Below are 19,655 nucleotides of genomic sequence, written 5' to 3' on the forward strand. Positions count from 1 at the left end.
TCCACTTGGCTCTTTAATGTAGGGGTCAGACACTGAGCTAGAAGCATGCTGTTTGTGGGGTGGGGTCAGTGATGAGGAATGGGCTCCTCCTGGAACTTAGCAGATGAGCCATGTCAGAGAAAGGAGGGTGGGGATGTGGGGTCACCTCCCTCAGTGGACCCTCTACTGCTGGATGTGGCCTCTGCCCAGCCCCTAACTCAGGAGGACCTGGATGAGGCCTTTGTGGGCACTGAAGACTGCTGTCCCACCAATGATGCAACTAAGTAGAGAGTGTGGCCCCAGAGCAGTGGTCTTCAGGCTGAAGCATCACCTAGAGCATGTGTACAAATGCATACTCTCAGGTCCTACCCGAGTCAGATTCTATAGTTCTTAGAATCTACAGTTTGACAAACTCTCTAGGTGATTCTGCCTCAGGTGACTGGATGAACCGTGCTTTGAAACACACTGGCCTGGGGTACCCATCGCTCTCTGAACTCTCCCTGCCCAGGCTCAGCAAGTACAGAGCCCTGTATTCTGGCTATTGAGGAACAACAGTGAGAGAGGAGCAAAGGGTCCCTGCCAGAGGCAGGTTCCGGTGAAGCTGATGAAGCTTGAGCTTTGTGGTTGTTCCGCCTGCAGGGATCAGAAAAAGGGAGACTGGTTTGCAAACAGGAAGCATTTTTATGCAAGCATTTCTGGTGAACTGAAAGAAGAGGTGTCAGAAGACAGGGAGCTGAATTTCCAAGGCTCATATAAATGGTTTTGATCTTTCTAGTTCTAAAGAAATACCACCATTGGGCCTAATTTTGTGTTTGTTCTTTTTCTTAAGAGGGTGCAACAAAACCTGGCTCTTCTCCTGGTCCCTGCCTTCTTCCCAGGATCGACAGACACCTTTGGAGCACAGAGAACCAGAGAGGCAGGAAGACATTACAGATGGCAGAGCTGTGTGCAACTGCAGAGACTCCTCAAATTTATCTTGGGTTATATTCCTGGAAAAGGCACTGCAGGTAAAAATGATGTGGGTTGAATCTGTTTTTGCCCAGAAACAATGTGATAATGGAAATTACCTTCCTCACCAAGGTCCTGGTGCCCAACTTTTTATAGGAAGAAGTATAAACACTATAAACACCATATTTAATCAACTGTAAATGATACACCTGCACTCTGTATTTGTTAAATTGAATTTGAGTATATAAAACAGCTAAACTGGGCAATATGGTAACCAAATCCCATTCTGTTGAATTTAATGCATTCAGAAGATTCCCGGGGGAAATGCTATTGTGGGGGGTAGGGGAGAGCCATGGAGAAGACGGGAAAAATGCCCCCTTCCCTCCATACAGAGCAGGTGTAGATAAAAGGGAGACTCTCAGAGGTCTGAAGCTGGGGGAGAAGAGTTTTGTACCCCATGGCACATCTGAAAACAGCCCAACCAGGCAGCATCTTTTGTGGATATTTGTGGATACACCTGGCCACCTCTAACGTGCATGTCTCTTAAGACCCCTTAAGGGCTGCCTCTGTGCACACCAGCAACAGGGGACATTTGAAAGGGCTTTGAGTACTTGAAGTTGGGTGAGGAGGGTGGTCTGAGATGGCTTTCTGGAGGAGGAAATTTTTTTTTCTAGGGCCACACTTGTGGCATATGGAGGTTCCCAGGCTAGGGGTCCAGTCAGAGCTACAGCTGCCGGCCTACACCACAGCCACAGCAACTCAGGATCCAAGTCACCTCTGCAACCTACACCACAACTCGAGGCAATGCCAGATCCTTAACCCACTGAGCAAGGCCAGGGATCAAACCCACATCCTCATGGTTCCTAGTTGGGTTTGTTAACCACTGAGCCAGGAACGGAACTCCCTGGAGGAAGAAATTTTTGAGAAAATCCTTGAAGGCAGGAGAGAAGAATGGTTAGGCTCCCTGAGAGGTCAGTGCCAGGGACCCTCAAGGACCTTTTCACTTGGCTCTTGACTGACATCACTACACCCCAAAGACTGCCAAGAAGACTTTGTCCCCAGTTGCCCATCTCTCAACTCCCACCTACTCCAGTGTTTTTCAAACTGCAGGTAGAGACCCATGAGTGAGTTTATTTTTTCAAAAAAAGAAAGATGAAATAGTATAGGATAGAGCGTATTTCATTAAAACTTCTGCTCCAGTCAAGAAAACGTGTGTGCGTGCACGTGCTGTGTCATGGTGTTCAATGGATTTCTTACCATGGTGTCTACTTGGCTATTTACTCCCAAAGCCTGCAAATAAGATACATCCAGCGTCTCCCACCTGTTAAGAATACTTACTCAAATCCAGCCTTTCTTTCTTGGCATTACTTCTGTCATTACCTTCTTTTCCAATCAGATGCTGTTCATTTTTGAACATTTTATTTCAGAAATGGTTGACAGGGCAAAGACACCAGGACTCGGTGTATCCTAATCTAGTTTTTTTCTCTTTGCACTGTCTCTGACCCCTATATGTTCTTTCTTATTTTCTCTCGGAGAAAGAAGTCTTTATGGTCTTACTTCCAATATTTGAATTAATTCCAAGATAGATCTTAGACTCACAGGGCTCTCCAGAGATCACGTCTATGGTGAGTCCCAGCAGCCAGCGCCTGGGTCTATTTTTGCTTTCTAAACTTCTGAAACTGTGTGTGTGTGCAAAAGAACCACCTGGGGAACTGATTAAAATGCACTTTCCTGGATCCCATTCATAGGTCTGAAGTGGGGCTCCTGAACTGCAATTTTGACCCGTTCTTTAAGTGTTTCTGAGGACCGCAGTTTCTTTTTTCCTTTTTTTTTTTTTTTTTTTTTTTTTTTTGTCTTTTAGCCATTTCTTGGGCTGCTCCCGCATCATATGGAGGTTCCCAGGCTAGGGGTCGAATCAGAGCTGTAGCTGCCGGCCTACGCCACAGCCACAGCAATGCAGGATCCAAGCCGCATCTGCAACCCACACCACAGTTCACGGCAACACTGAATCCTTAACCCACTGAGCGAGGCCAGGGATCGAACCCGCAACCTCATGGTTCCTGGTCAGATTTGTTAACCACTGAGCCACGACTGGAACTCCCTGAGGGCCACACTTTGAGGAACACTATAAACCACAGAAAAAAATTCCGTCCTTACAGGAAGCTTCCCCCATGCACTCCTGATTCTGATCAATCCACTACTTCCCTTCTGCAAGAATAGACTTGTTTATGCTGCTTTATGTTTATTTGAAATCATTTACACTTTGCAAAGTTATTTTATCTGGGCCTCCTGCCTTCCTACTTAAATTATAAACTTGCCCAAGGAACTGTACTATTTAGCACTATTTCCCCAGAGTGCCCAGCCAAGGACTTTGCTCATGGCAGGCTTCTCATACGCTTTCTGTGCACAGGACAGAATCCTCCCCATATACCACCCCCCTGCTGCCCCTCTCAGCCCTTCGCCCCCTGGGTGGTAGCTCCAGGCAGGGGTAAGTGATCTGTGTTGTTCCCTGGATCAAACAGCATTATTGATTGGGTGATTTCAGCTCTGTCTGACTTTGTCCTTTCCATCTCAACCTCCACAGGTTTAGGGAGAAACGAATCGGTAAAAACTAATGAATCCAGATGACCCCCCGGGATTGTAGCTTCATCAAAGTCTATTATATGCTTCCCATCTAGAAACACATTGACCGGCAAAGGCAGAAGACTGAGCAGCAAGTCTAGAACAAGAATGAGGCAAGCTAGCCACCTAGGGAGCCAAATTTAAGGAAGCACTTGTTCCCGGATGCTAACCCTGCCCTTGCAGGACCCTGAGAGTGGTACCTCTTTAAATTTCAGCTCTAGGAACCTCCTTGCCTCACCCTAGTCCCAGCCTAAAGCAAGCATCCTGGGCCATTAACCTTGACACTTAGGCCTTAAAATAGGAGGGAAAGAGGGCACGGCCTGGGCATTGTTCTATTCCTAGATATTAAATGGTTCTTCAGGCAGAGGGCACCTTGGTCCGTTCTCCCATCCTGAGGAGCTGTACTGCATGATAAGCAACTTGGGTAAAATTAGCTCTGCGCCCCTGATTCTGTGCAAGGAGCCTTCAGTGTGTGGTCTTACTTGGTCCTTAGGGGTCTAGAGGGGCTAGACTTCAGCTAGAAAGCAGCCCAAAGCAGACTCAGCCCCATGTCCTATGGTCCAAGTTTTTTGGTTTTTTTTTTAAATTCTTTTTCCTTGTCTTCCCCCTCTATGACTCCCCTGCCTCTCGTGAAAGAGATCCCACAATCCCCAGGAGCCACTTGTCAAACAGATTAAAACCTTCACTGTCAGAAAGTGCATCCTTATGTTTTATCCTTATTACTCCTCCTGCCACGAACCACATTTTTTTCCTGTTTTAACCTCAGGGGGAAAAGACTTCTTGAACCAAAGGCCCCGGGGGCCCCACATGCTGAGGCTGGTGACCAGTGACAGACACAACTTAGAATAGATTTATAAGGAGATCCTGCTGAGTAGCATTGAGAACTATGTCTAGATACTCATATTGCAACAGAACAAAGGGTGGGGGAAAAAATGTATACATGTAAGGATAACTTGATCCCCTTGCTGTACAGTGGGAAAAAAATAAATTAAAAAAAAAAAGAAGTCTTTTCTGTCTTCTTTTGTTCGGGCATTGAAAACTCACCTCCTTTGCTGGCAGTGGGGCTGGGTGCGGGGTTCTTTTCTGGAAAAAGAAAAATTATAAGGAGGGGAGGGAGACGAGTAGGGGGAAGAAGAGAAGGAAAAGTAGGAGAAAGGAGGGAGCCGAGGATGTAAACAAATTCCATCTCTTCCTGAGCGGATCTGCTGAAGGCAGCACCTGAGGGGATGAGTCCTCAAAGGCTGAACCCCTTGCAGGCCAGGACCCTGGCGGAGTCCAGCACCTTGGGCCTCTTCTGTGTATTTCTGCACAAATGATTCAGAGTCCACCTCCCTTCACGGACCTCAGGCCTCTGTCTCTGCTGAGTGGGTCCCACCCTGGAAGGGAAGATGGGCAAAACAGCCCCTGGAGAAGGTTGTGCCTGGCTCATCTGAAGGCCCCCATCACAGGGGAGGGGCACCTTCAGGCTCCAGATGGGAGAACAGAAAGCTGAGGACCCAGCCCCTTTCCTCCCCCCCACCCCCTGCAATGTCAGAGATGAGCTTCCCGCACACCGAGTAGGGTGGCTGGAGTGGGTGACTAATGCATGTCATTTTCAAGATGCTCTCTCTGCGCAGGAAAGTACATTCAGATCCAGGTTTTAATTGTGTGTGATTTTAGCTGAGATGGCGTTAATTTATTTCCTTTGCTACTTCAGCGGTTCTTCCTCTTTCATCGCGGTGAAATTATCTGGAATGTATCTTTTTTTTTCTTAAGGACAAAGAGAAGCAGCTGATCTTGCTCCTTTTCCACTGATTGAGGTTTAGAACATTCTAGGGGCTGCCAGATGCTGTTTGGTGGGTGCTTCAGGATGGAGGCCCTAGGGTCTCCCACTACCCCGCCTCTTGCCTTCCCATTACTAGATCTGCCAAAGGGAATGCTTGATGTGGCAGCACCCTCACCACCCAGACAGACCCTCTGATACATTCACCCATAGACAGGAATTTTCAACCACGGCCAGCTCCGGTTAGTGTCCAAAGCTTGAGGTGCTTGTTTTCCTTTGCAGAGTTTTCAGAGAAAAGGGGAACAATTAAGGTCCTCAATCTTGGAGGAAGGGGATAGATAGTGTCAGTGAAAGAAAGATGGCACAGGAGACACCTAAGATGCCCTGACTTGTACTCCGAAGCGCGGGACTTCTGACTTGTACTCCGAAGTGCGGGACTTCTGACTTGGGTTGGAAGAGCGTCTGTTTGAGAAAGTGGGCAGGGTCTGTTTGAGAAAGTGGGCAGTGAATATGATTAACCCGGATCCATGTTTTTATTTTCTTCTTTTCACTCGAATTCTCCTTGAGGTTTTTTTTTTTTTTTCCTTCCTTTTTTGGTTGCACATGTGGCATATGGAAGTTCTAGGGCCAGGAATTGAATATGAGCCGCAGCTGTGACCCATGCCACTGCTGGGCAATGCTGGATCCTTAACCCACTGCGCCTGGCCAGGGATCAAAGGGCAATGCCAAGAGACAAGTAGAATTATTAACTCATTGTGCCACAGCGGGAACTCCCTCAAATTCTCTTTGTTTTTAAAATTTTTTCAAAAACTGTATTAAAAGTTGATTTACAATGTTGAGCTAATTTCTGCTGTACAGAAAAGTGACCTAGTCAGGCACACACACACACACACACACACACACACACTCCCTTTATCTTCCATCACTGTCTATCCCAAGAGAGTGCCTATAGGATCCCTGTGCTATACGATAGATAAGACATTATTGCTTATCTATTCTTAATGGAATAGTATTCTCTTTGCGATTAGCATAAAAATAGCGCACACACCTTCAGAGAGTCCGCTGCATCTGGCCCCAGAAATTTGCCTTCTTTGAGTATCTGCACTAGCTAAGATCATTTTATCAAACCAACTTACTCTAATTTTTATTATAAAAGTAAAATAATTTTAACTTTCCAAACATAGAATTGTCGTGTCATTTTGAACATGTTCTTTCCATCTCTACATTAGTCCTAAATTGGAGATCAAACTTTCCCACCCTCACCATTGCAGAATCACTGGATCACTGCCCTGATACCCAGCACAGGAGAAGCAGAAAAGCAATGCCATGCCAGGCTGGGCCGATTCAAGAACACTTTTGTCTGTAGTCCAAGTCACTACCCCTGTGTCATGAAATAGTGTCTTTTTCGGTCATTCAGGCACACAAAGTGGAAAATTCATTAAGTATATATAGCATGAATTAATCTATTAAATTACACATCTTGCTCAACCTACAGTGGGGTTACGTCCTGATAAACCCATCGTAAGTTGAAAATATTGTAAGTCAAAAATGTGTTTAATGTAACCTACGGAAGAGCATAGCTTAGCCTAGCCTACCTTAAATGTGCTCAGAATACCCTCTTAATCTACAGTTGGGAAGAGTCATCGAACACAAAGCTTTTCTTATAACCAAGCGTTGAATATCTCATGGAGTTGATTGTAAGTGTACTGAAAGTGAAATACAGAACGGTTGGGGGTCAGGAATCGTTGTAAGGGTATCAGCTGTTTACCCCTGTGATCTGAGGCTGATGGGGAGCTGTGGCTCCCTGCCGCTGCCCAGCATCACATGAGAATATCTTTACTGCATATCACTAGCCTGGAATAAGATCAAAACTCAAGATTTGAAGAACGGTTTCTACTGAACACCTATCGCTTTAGCAGCATCATAAAATTAAAAAAAAAAAATCGTTAAGTCAAACCATCATAAGTCAGGGACTGTTTGTATTATAAAGTGCTGGCACAGTGCTCGTGCCCAGTAGTGACAAGGTGCCAGAGAAGAGTTAGCCATTGTTCTTAAAGTTCCCAACACCCTGCCGCCTCCACATGCCCTAAAAGCTATCTACCCCCTGTTAAGTTGGTCTAGCTGATGAAGATGCTGATTTTCTGAAGGTACTTTGAGACAGCCTGCAAAATTCTCGTTTCACCTCTGAATGGGGACCACCTATGCACGTACTGGCTTCTTTTGGTTGAATCAGAAGCCTAGCATAGTGCCATGCACATAATAGGGCTTCAACAACTATCTGTTGAAGGAGTGGCTGACTGGTCTAGTGTCTTCCACTTGGCAGCTCCTCTGGTTGGGGGAGGCAGAGTCCAGGGAGACTGGGGCTGGACCATCACATGGCTCCTTAGTGAACAAGTAAGCTCTTCTGATTGTGGGCTTTATGGGCAGACTCTGATTTACCAGCATATAATTAGGTCTTGAAAATCATTCTGGGCAGTCCATCTTTCTAGCGTGTTTACAGGTTTGTTGGAGGCCAGTATTACTTGGCTGTTTAAAATTTGGTTCTGAGTTCTCTCTAGATTGCTTGGAATAGCTTTGGAGTCCAGATGGCTCTTCCTTCCAATTGCTTCTGGCCATTTCCTGCTGTGTCAGCTGCCATCTCAGTCTCTGTAGGGTGATAAGCATCAGTTTTCTTTCCCAACTGGGCCCAGCCTGGACCAAGTGGACCCTTCTGACTATAGGATGGAGGTGCCTGTTTATCTGCCCCCAGTCGCCTTTTCTTCAAAATAAAACATTGGAGTTCCCATTGTGGTTCAGTGGAAACGAACCCAGCTGGTATCCATGAGGACATAGGTTCGATCCTTGGCCTCGCTCAGTGGGTTAAGGATCCAGCGTTGCCAGGAGCTGCACTGTAGGTCTCAGACACAGCTTGGATCTGGCATTACTGGGGCTGTGGCGTAGGTGGGGAGCTACAGCTCTGATTCGACCCCTAGCCTGGGAATTTCCATATGCGCACCCAGGGGCAAACATTAAAAAAAGAAACGTACTGACTATGTGATCCTGCAGTCACCTTCCTAGATGTGGGTCCTGAAGAAATGAGAACTTAGGTTCACATAAAATTTTGGAGTTCTCCTGTGGCACACTGGGTTAAGGATCTGGCATTGTTACTGCAGTGGCTAGGGTCGCTGTTATGGTGTAGGTTCCGTCCCTGGCCAGGGAACTTCCACACACTGTGGGTGAGTACAAAAAAAAAAAAAGGCACATAAACATCTTGTACATGAATGTTCATAGCAGTTTTCACTGTGATAGCCCTCAAATGGAAACAACCAAAATGTCATTCAATGGGTGAATGGTTAGACAATCTGGTACATCCATGCCACAGAATAGATCCAGCAGCAAAAAGGAATGAACTAGTGATACATACAACAACTACATGGATAGCTCTCGGGGTGTTGTGTAGAGTGAAAAAAAGCCAATTTCAAAAGGTCACATGCTGCATGATTTCATTTATATGACATTCTCAAAATGACAAAATTGTACAGATGGAGAACTGATTAGTGGTTGCCAGGGTCTGAGGAGGAGGGGTGGTTTAGGAGGAGAAGAGGGTAGGATGTGACCATAAAGGGACAGCTCGAGGGATCTGTGTGACTGGAACAGTTCTGCATCTTGACTGTGACATGTGATAAAACTGCATAGAATCTCTGTCTCTCTCTCTCTCACACACACACACACACGTACACGAGTGCATGTAAAATTGGTGAAATCTGAATAAGGTCTGTGGATTGTACCAATGTTCAATTCCCATTTGTTTGTTCTAAAAAAGAACCTCCTGCTTTTGCTACCGCTCTTCGTCAGCCCCTGGTCTGCCTTTGATCTCTGGCATGCTGTTCAGAGAAGGTTCGGAAGGACCAGATTCTCCTGGCATTCTTGAATATTAGGAATATAGCTAAAATACTTTAGTTCTCCTTCTAACCCACAATGAATCCATTTTCCCTGGAATCGTTATAATCTGGTTTGGGAGCACAACATATTTCCAGCCTGTGCCTCCTCTTGGGGTATTGTAGTCTTAAGTGGATTATCTACCCTGAGAAGTAGGACTATAAACATATTTTGTTTATTTGATTATTCTAAGCCTAATCAGCTTCACCTTCAAGTTTAAGGAGGATCCTGAATTCAATTACCGGAGGACTTGCTTCTGCTGCTGCTTTAATTTGAGGCCATGTCTGCAGTCTCTGAACCCATGGTGTTCTCCTGGCGATCCAAGGCTCCACTCTGTGTTTGGCATGGGATACAGGGCGCTGCTTGCCCTTGGGGGTGTCCAGGGTAGGGGTCCTAACCAAGTCATCCTAAGCCTTGATTCATTTGACCCCCACCACCTCCTCCCCACGTGAACGGCCCAGGAGTTCTGAGCTCTCTCCTTGCCCCAAGTCTCTGCAGAGAAAGACACAGGCTTGTGCTGCTTATTGCTCATCTATGCCCACCCTCATCTTTTGCATCCTGATCTTGTGGGGCTCCCAGGAAGGTACACAATCATCCTCTCTCCTTTCAGACAGACTATGCTTGCCTGAACAAAGCTCCTAGTTTTGTGGGTGGAGACTCTGAGACCCTGAGACCCTGCAATAGTTCCTGGCCGAGCTGTCTACAGGTCCCCCCTTCCCCCGTCACCCCCTTGCTGGGGGACCTCATGCTACCTCTTTGGGAGAATGAGTTTCATAAATTTATGGCTGACAGTTCTGGTGTGTTAACTGGGGGAGTTTGGTGACAACAGGTGTGGGACTTCACCTGAACTGCCCTGGCAATAAGGAGAGTCACTTCTGGGACTCTGTGCTCCCACCCCCTACTTTTGCTGGGGCCAGGGCTCCAGAAGGAGCTGAAGAGATGGGGAAAAGCTCAGGAAAAAAGGACGAGATGCCTCTGACTTCTCCAGAGGCTACTCTGCTTTTTGGTGCTCTGGCTTTTTGGAGCTCCAGGTTTGCTTGGAAGGATCAGCCCGGTCCAGGGGGAGGAAGGCTAAGCCTCAGGGTGTGGCAGTTGGAGTGATGTTGGGGAGTGTAGTGGGGAGACCAGAAAACATCCTCCAATGAGCTCAGCAAACACCTTCCCCAACTGACACCTCTTTACATATACTTGCGTGCGCGCACGTGTGCACTCACACACACGTATGCAAATATGCACACCGTTGGATTTAAGAATACTTTTTCCTGACCTCTACTATGGTGAATGATTAGGGACATAAAGGTTAAGACCCATCTGACCTTGGAGTTCCCTTTGTACCTCAGCAGGTTAAGGACCTGACCTTGTCTCTGTGAGGATGTGGGTTCAATCCCTGGCCTCACTCCGTGGGTTAAGGATCCAGTGTTGTCAATAGCGGCAGCGTAGTTCACAGATAGGCTGGGATCTGTTGTAGCTGTAGTGTAGACCTCAACTGCAGCTCCAATTTAACCCCTGGCCCGGGAATTTCCATATGCTGTAGGATCAGCCATAAAAAGGAAATAAAATACTCCTCTGACCTTGTTTGAATCCTGACTCTGCCGCATCCTGGCCATAGCACTTTGGGCAAGTCTTGCAAACCCTCTTAGCCTGCGTTTCTTCATCTCTAAATAGGGATAATGAATAGCATCCATTTCACAGAGATGTCATGAGTATTGGAAGAGAATATATGTAATGTACTCAATCTAGTCTCTGGTACTTAGGGAGGGCTCGATAAATGTAAGTTATTTTGACAATGCTGATCATCATGATAGCGAGTATGAATGTTTTAAAAATCATTTTATGTTTGTGTCCCTCCTGTTTCCGCTTAGGTACTACTTCCTCTCAAAAATCCTGCCTGACCCCGCAAGCATGACCCCTCCTCTGGATCCCCTAGACCCAAACTTGTCTACCTTACTCTTTTCACATTGTATTGGTGGCCTTGCCAAGTAGACTGAGTTTTTGCAAACAACATCCACACTCTGTCCATTTCTCTAACCCCAAGCTTTAGTGCAATGCCTGTCAAAGAGGAGGTGCTTAAGAAATAGCTGTTGAGGAGTTCCCGTCGTGGCTCAGCGGTTAACAAACCCGACTAGCATCCATGAGGACGAAGGTTCGATCCCTGGCCTCACTCAGTGGGTTAAGGATCCAGCGTTGCCGTGAGCTATGGTGTAGGTCACAGACTCAGCTCGGATCCCGCGCTGCTGTGGCTCTGGCGTAGGCCAGCGGCTACAACTCCGATTGGACCCCTAGCCTGGGAACCCCCATATACCAAGGGTACAGCCCCCAAAAGACACACACACACAAAAGAGTAGTTGTCTTTGACATTAGATAATAAAAAAAATCAAGATTTTAAAAAAGAAGAAGAAGAAATGGTTGTTGAACAAATGGATGAGTAAAGGGATGAAAGTGAATGAAAAAAAGGATGAGTAAATGTGAGGCTCAATACGCCCTCTCCATAGTAAGACGAAACCTGCCTGCGGGCCTTCGCTCATTCCACCTCCCCCTTCTTCTTGGACCGTCCCCCTCCATCTGAAGTCCCTGCCTCCTCTGTGAAGCCTTCCATGATTACCCGACCCACTCTGAGTCCCTCCTGGTTTAGAATTCACATGGGAATGATTTAGCATTGACCTGGACAGTTAATTATCTTTTTATGTTTATGTCTTTTCTTCCCAGACTGTAACTTCCTCGAGGGCAAAGAGGTCACTTTATTCTGCTCTGACTCCCCAGAGGTTTTAGTAAACCTCAGGGGCTAAATAAATATTCATAAGTTGGGAGTCAGAGGAATTTCATATGAAGCACAAGGACCAGGAGAGTCACAGGCTGGACCGCAGGGTGGACCCCACAGTGATGCTTCTCTCACCTGTTAGCCGGCTCACCTTTGCAGGTTCCTTTTTTTCTTGGAGTCTCATTTTCTTCACCTGAAAAGTAAAAGTGCTTAACTTTGGAGGGTTGGTGGCACAAAGCACAGGACGAGTCCCTGACCCCTTAGCTGCCAGTTCTGTTCTTCCATTGTCCACCACGTTCCTCCCGTGTGCTACCAGCTGCTGAATTCATTCTACTGCCTTGCGCTTTGCATCATCTTACCCTGTTATGAGAACCCTGTAAGCAAGGCATGGGTCCCCTGGTTTCAAACAGAAAGAAACTAATATTCAGACACATAGAGTAACATTTCAAGGGTCACACAACTAGAAAATGGCAGAGCCTGCAGTCAGGCCCAGTTCTGTCTGATGCCAAATCCACACATATTACAATGTAATTGTGGAAAGAGCACAAAAATATAGCCCTTGCTCTGCCGCCGACTTGCTCTGCGACACTGAGCAAGTCATGATGCATTTTCCAGTTTCATCCCGATGTGGTGACCCAGCTGGATGGGCAGTGACGTCACTTCTGCTCTCATGCCCTGTGAGCCGCTCCAGGGCAGGGACTAGATATTGCTCAGGGTTCCCTCTCCAGCATCGCTTGTTCTACACACACACACACACACACACACACACACGCTTCGTTGGATGGAAACTAGACTAACTGGGACTGCAGCAGGTGGGTAGGAAGGGAGGGGTGTGGTGCTGGTTAAAAATGAAGGATTAGACAAAAAAAAGTGAAGGATTAGGAGTTCCCATTGTGGCTCAGTGGTTAAGGATCAGGCGTTGCCGTGAGCTGTGGTGTAGGTCGCAGACATGGCTTGGATCCTGCATTGTTGTGGCTGTGGCATAGACCGGCAGCTGCATTTCTGATTCAACCCCTAGCCTGGGAACTTCCATATGCGCTGGTGTGGCCCTAAAAAATAAAAGGGAAGGATGAAAGGAAGAAAAATAAGGGTGAAGGACTATGATGAGGGCATTGGGGTGGATCCCAGTTCAGTTGCCATCAGCAGAGGGAGCCTGGCCTGGGCAGGAGGAGGAGGACGAGGGGCTCCGATCCAATGTCTATCTAGGTCTGGGTGAAAGAACGAGGGCAGGGGAGTTGCTCATGTGGGCACTTCTAGGGAGAGGGATTTCTGAATGGCTCAGGTGAGCTTGTGGTTTAGGCGGCTGTAGAAAGAGGTTGGTCTTGACTCAGAGCTGTGGCTGGGCCTGATTATCAGTGCTGAGCCCCCGCAATCAGGATCCAGCAACTGAGTGAGTAATCAGGACCTACTCAGCTTTCCCTGGTTTGTAACAGCTGTCTCCCCTTCCTGGCCAAGAATCTCAGTTTTCAATACTCGGCTTGGTGACAAGCTCCAGGACACCCTGGGAGATGCTGTCCTTCTCCGAGGCTCCTCCAACATGACTAAGGAGAGGAGGCCATGCCTTGACTCTTCTCATCACAGGGGAGACGGGCTGGGCCAAACACAACCTGTGTTCAATCTATCACAGGAGATCCCTAGTGGCTTAGCAGGTTAAGGATCTGGCATTATCACTGCTGTGGTGTGGGTTGCTGCTGTGGCATAGGTTTGATCCCTAGCCTTGGAATTTTTTTAAAAATTTTTATTTATTTACTTATTTATTTTGCTTTTTAGGGCCGCAACCATGCAACACAGAAGTTCCTGGTATACGGGTCGAATTGGACCTGCAGCTGCGAGCCTATGCCACAGGCACAGCAACGCCAGATTGGAGCCGTGTCTGCAACCTACATTATAGCTCACAGCAAAACCAGATCCTTAACCCACTGAGCAAGGCCAGGGCTCAAACCTGCATCCTCATGGATACTAGTCGGGTTCATTACCGCTCAGCCACAGTGGGAACTCTGCTGGCCCTGAGATTTTTGCCAATAAAAGAAAATAAAGTAAAATAAAATTTAAAAACAAAATTAAAAACGTTTTAGAAAGACCTATCACAGAAGAGTAGCTGTCAGACATGGCCAACTCCCAGGCCCCCTCCCCAGGGTCCAGCAGGCGTTTCTTCCTTGGGTCCCTCACACTTAACACTCAGCACCCTTGGAGCTGCTGCTGCCTCCTGCATATGCTCTTGCCCCCTCCCCTTCCCAGAATCACACTCTTTAACCCCTCACCTATGTGCTGGTCACCTGCCCAATATGGGTCCAGACCAGCAGTGATGAGAAGGGGGCCCTGAAACTGTCTAAAGTGGCATTTTGTAAAAGACACCGTTCCCCATGAGGGCACAGTGCTCCACAATCAAGTACTGTCCCTTATGGACCCTGAGGGCTAGGGGAGGGCAGAGCGATGGCCAAGCTGTCCCCAGGCAGCATGGAGCCCTGGGTGACCATGTCATCAATGCCTTCCTCCTACCCGAAGTCACCTTTGGCCCTGCTCCGACTGGCAGCACCGAGGAGAAAGGGCTGCAGGGCACTTTCCAGATGCCCAGCCAGGCTGCCGCAGGGTTTAGACACGACATCATTTGTCCGAGGGGCTGAGGGCTTTCCTATGACATGTCCAACCCAGGGAGCCAGCTTTGAATGAGTTTCCCTCCTTGAATGTCTTGCACCCTCCCGGGGACCAAGCAGGTCCTTTTAGAGGGTCAGCCACAGAGCACCCCAGCTCCCCAGCCCTTCAGACAGAGTCCCTGACACCACAGATGGGCTAGAAGGGCCCAGGCAGAGGGCAGACATGGTTCCTCTGGCTACTTATTTCTTTGGTTTGTAGCTGTTTGACAAGCAGTAAAAACAGCTTATAAATTAGGTGCCCGGCTGTAAACTGCAGAAACGGCCGTGGTGCAGGCAGCAGGGAGATCTCCTCCCCCATCTCCCAGCGCTCCCCAAGCAGGGCAGCACCCCACCCCACCCCCAGCATCCTGGCTTTGGGCAAAGCAGGCCCGTTTCCCCCCTCCCCAACTGCTTTTCCTGATGGCAAGGGCCAGGGAGCTGCTGTCAGCTCCTCAGAGGCTCTTCAAACACAGAGATGTTTATATCTTTTCAGGGTGGTCTAAATTACAAGCAGGAAACTGGAGCCTAGGGAACATAAACCAAGGGATACAAGGTAGGATTTTTTTTTTTTTTTTTTTTTTGTAAAGCTTGATTTAAATCAACCTCCGGAAGATCTCAAATGAGGCCAGTGGGGAGGACGAGCTGCAAGAAGAAAGCACAGAGGCCCGGCTTCCAGGAGTTCAGAGTGACCCGATGCATCTTTTTGGGTCTCCTTCACATGGTGGCCTTTCTTCTAACCTCTTCAGAGCCAGTTACTCCGGCGGACAGGGAGCCCAACAGAGGATGGGCTCTGGGTACAGCTTTCAGCATGACTTGCAGCCACTGCATCTCTGGCCACTGGCGGTCACTGGCCCAGCCCTCTAGGGAAGTGCCTCCGCTCTACTGCCTTGACAGGGGGAATATCTGGTCTCCTGAGACTTTTCCCTCCTGCCCCAGACCCAGTGGAAGCCTCAGGACCTGGATCAGTGCCCTAGGAGTCTAAGCCTCTACCCAATTGTGCTCAATGCAGACTGTAGGGAGGCCTCAGAACTTCTATACCGACTAGAGCTCACCCTTAGAGTTAGTTTCTGGAGGTTCCCATTGTGGCTCAGCTATAGTGAACCCACCTGGTATCCATGAGGATGCGGATTTGATCCCTGGCCTCACCCAGTGGGTTAAGGATCCAGCGTTGCTGAGAGTTGTGGTGTAGGTGGCAGACGTGGCTGGGATCCCATGTTGCTGTGGCTGTGGTATAGGCTGACATCGATTTGACCCCTAGCCTGGGACCTTCCATATGCTGAGGGTTCGGCCTTAAAAAAGACCAAGAAAGAAAGAAAGAAAGAAGGAAGGAAGGAAGGAAGAAATAGAGTTAGTTCCTGAACCCAGAACACAGCTGCTTGGACTCAGTATCACCCACCCCTTGGCGGGGCTGGGTTATTACTCTGCATTTGTTTATGTGTTAAGTCACTGTGTGTGCACCCAGCCCACATGAGGAACGAGGGGTGCACACCCTTCTAAATCGAGGATGCCAACGGGCAGGGAGAGGACACCCAAGTGGCGTGCTCACACACATATGTGCGTGTGTGCGTGTGTGTACACACACACACACACACTCACACAGACATATTGACATTGAGGTGCAGTACCCAAGTCTTATAGTGGCTGCTTTTTCCCAGGCATTTTAATTTTTTACTTATTCCATTGTCCTGCAGGCCGGCTGCCCACACATTCCACCCTGGTCTAAGCCCAGGAGGTCTGAGAGGGGCAGATTCCTGGGCTGTATTCGACCAATGTTAGACATGATGTGTTTTAGACCAGTGAGCAACCAAGTCATGCTATCTCTTTTTGAGAAAGAAGACATTTCTGACCCCCTGGAAACATCTAGGAAGTACTTTATCAAATCTAATAAGCTGTGTGACCTTAGACAAGTCGGTTAACCTCTCTGAGTTTTAGCTTTTATCATGGAAGTTAGGAAAGTGATCCCTGTGAAACTGCTTTCCGGATCAAAGAGGATAATGATGAGAAACAACTGTGAAAATTCAAGTGCTCTGGAATGTCTAGAATTCTACAGAATAACCCCAACGACTCTTATGTTCAGCAGGAATAGATGGTGGTGGATGCCAGAAAGGAGTTAAGTGCCCCATAAGGCCTTGGAGTCTATGCTCTCACCACCTGTGCTTGCCAGCCTGACCTCCTCTTTCCTCTGTTTCTGTGTGGTATACGTGACCAGTTATTCTACACACACACACACACACACACACACACATGCATGCACGCACGCACACACAGAGCCCCATGTGCTATTGATTAATTGTTGACCATGCCTGCTGCCCAGGGTGTCCAGGATCCCAGAGTCCCCACACTGTGGGGCCCTGGACCAGGAGTGAAGGCTCTCTGTGTGACAGGCCAACCCCTCCCCACCCCTAGCCCATAGCCTAGGACTCTGAGACAAAGATAACTGTGTAAGTCTCGGCCCATTTGAGGGGGGGGGTGTTTTCTTGGGCCAACATGTCCTGTAAGAGGGGTGCAGGGTGACATCCTGAGACACCTTTGGCTTATCCTATAACTAGTATAGTTCTCCAGTGGTGGTGCTGGGGGGGCTCCTTGATGAGTAATTGCCCCCCAAAGATAAGGATCTATAAGCTTCAGGAAATATGTTTTCTGGCCATTAGGATCAGCCCCCCTCCCACTGGGGGGGTTTACAACTTAACAGGTATTTCTATTTCAGCAGAATGGGATTCAAAGACTATCCTTATTGCTGAACTTTCGTTCCATTCTGGAGCAAGTCTTCCCAACCAGCCCATCCACACCAGATATTCAGGCCAACCCATGTCCCCTCCCTCCCAGCCCCAGCTCTAGGGCGTCCAGCCCTGAGGCCTTGCCTGGGGGTTCCTGCACCTCTGGGAGCACCCACCGCAGAGACCCAGGCCTCCTCTCCCTCCCGGGTTCATCAGCACACGACTCTGTACAGGGGGCTCTCAGTTGGCTTTGGCGGAACTGCAAAGGCAGATGACCTAGGATTTCTCTGGGTCTGGACCCAAGGTGAACTGCCCTGAGGAAATTTCTAGTTTCTCCATGAGTCAGGGATCACAGTTAGCTGCAGCATAGTGGCACAGAAGAGGCGCCCGGGTGCGGCCCCTCTCTCCTCCCCTGAGCTTGGTCTCCTGCCACCCAGCCCACAAGGGGCGGTGTTGGGGTGGGGTGCGTGGGTGACCTGCATCCCCATGGTAAAATGCCTCCTGGGATCCCTGCTCTGGCTCTATTGTGGCAGGGAAGAAAAAGGCCTGACACTAAAGCCTTCCTCCCTGCTGTCCCCAGCGCAGTATTTTTCCACCTACTCCTCTGGCTCCGGATCGATTTAAATAGAGAGAAAGCAGGTGCGAGGAGAGAAGAGTGCGACCGAGGGAACAAGAGGCAGACTAAAGCAGAGAGAGGAAGGGGAAGAGAACTAGCAGCGTGGTGGTGGGCGGGGAGAGAGGAGAGGTGCTGAAAGCAGAGGACCAGGAGCAGAAAGCGGGAGGGAGAGGATAGGGAGCGAGGGGAAATAGCTTCCTGTGGTTGGCAGACTCCTTCCAGGCCTCCCCTCCTCCAGCCAACAGAGGGGCTCTGCCTCCTGGGATCCCTCTGAGCCACAGCCCAGGCAGGACAGAGCAAGGCCATCCCTCGCCAGATCCCGGGTCCTGGAGATGACCGCTGGGCTTCATGAGATGTGCATAGGCGGAGCTGTGCCACCCTCGGTGCCCACCCGATGGAAGACCCCGCTCCTGCTCCCCACAGCCCCACCAGCCCTGGTGCACAAGCTATGCCCCTCGATGAGCCCTGTCTGTAATGAAGTCACTTGGTGTGAGGGGCTTTCCTCTGTCTGTTTCAAGGGGAGAGGTGACCTCTGAAAGGAGGTGCCCATGCCAGCTCCCGGCAGGCGATCCTGCCCACACACATCCTTGTCTCCAGGCCGTGTCCAGCCACGATGGGTACAGGCTCTTTGGAGGTGATCCTCATACTCCAGGTTCTGCTGTGCCCGTTCCTTTCTGTCCTGGGGCTTCGGCTTAGGAAAACACACACAGCGGTGTTTACGGCACAGTTGGATGTGTCTGTGTTGCCATGACAACAGTGAGGCTTGCCCCTGTTCCCTCCTGCCTCGTACTCTGCTCCTTTCACAGCCTAAAAACCCCCTCTCTGTCTCTGTTTCTCCCCCTCAATTCTCCCTCCTCCACCAATTCCTGAATTTCCGCAGGAGTTAGACCCCTCCCTGCCTGCGACATCTCTCCCTCTGGACGGAGTAAAGGTGTGCATATTTCTCATCAATCCTTCCAAGATTGTAGATTCCTAGGAGCTGGCCCCAAGCACTGATGAGGCACCCTGGGTTGTAACTGGAAGCAGAGGGCAAAGGACCTGCGTACGGTTTATGCCAATTCTAGGGCCTCACGGCTCTGGCATCCTCTGGAGAAATTGTCTTCTCCTTCGTCAGAGTACCTGCCACCCTGACACACCCCATCCCAGTTCCCAGGTGTCTGAAAGGACCCCTGAGCTGCCTCCATCACAAAGAGCTGGTGGCCTCATTCTTCCAATTCCAGGTCAAGATTCGCCTCCCCAAGAGTTCCCTTCGTGGCGCAGTGGTTAACGAATCTGACTAGGAACCATGAGGTTGTGGGTTCGATCCCTGCCTCACTCAGTGGGTTAAGGATCCGGTGTTGCCATGAGCTGTGGTGTAGGTGCAGATGCGGCTCGGACCCCGTGTTGCTATGGCTCTGGTGTAGGCCGGCAGCCACAGCTCTGAATGGACCCCTAGCCTGGGAACCTCCATATGCTGCAGGAGTGGCCCTAGAAAAGGCAAAAAGACCAAAAAAAAAAAAAAAATTCGCCTTCCCCATAAGCATTCCCTGTTTAACTCCACCTGACCTGAAAGACCAGACTCCCTCCCGGCATTTAAGTGCACTCTGGAGTATTGATTCATACTTGCTGCCACGTACCTGCCCCACATCTGTGTTCTCGCTAGATTTATGTGTCTAGCCTCCTTGGCACCGGGGGCCGTAGTTTTGTCTGTCCATCCTCCCAC

This window comes from Sus scrofa, chromosome 9 (genome assembly GCF_000003025.6).
Source record: "Sus scrofa isolate TJ Tabasco breed Duroc chromosome 9, Sscrofa11.1, whole genome shotgun sequence".
NCBI lineage: Eukaryota > Metazoa > Chordata > Mammalia > Artiodactyla > Suidae > Sus > Sus scrofa.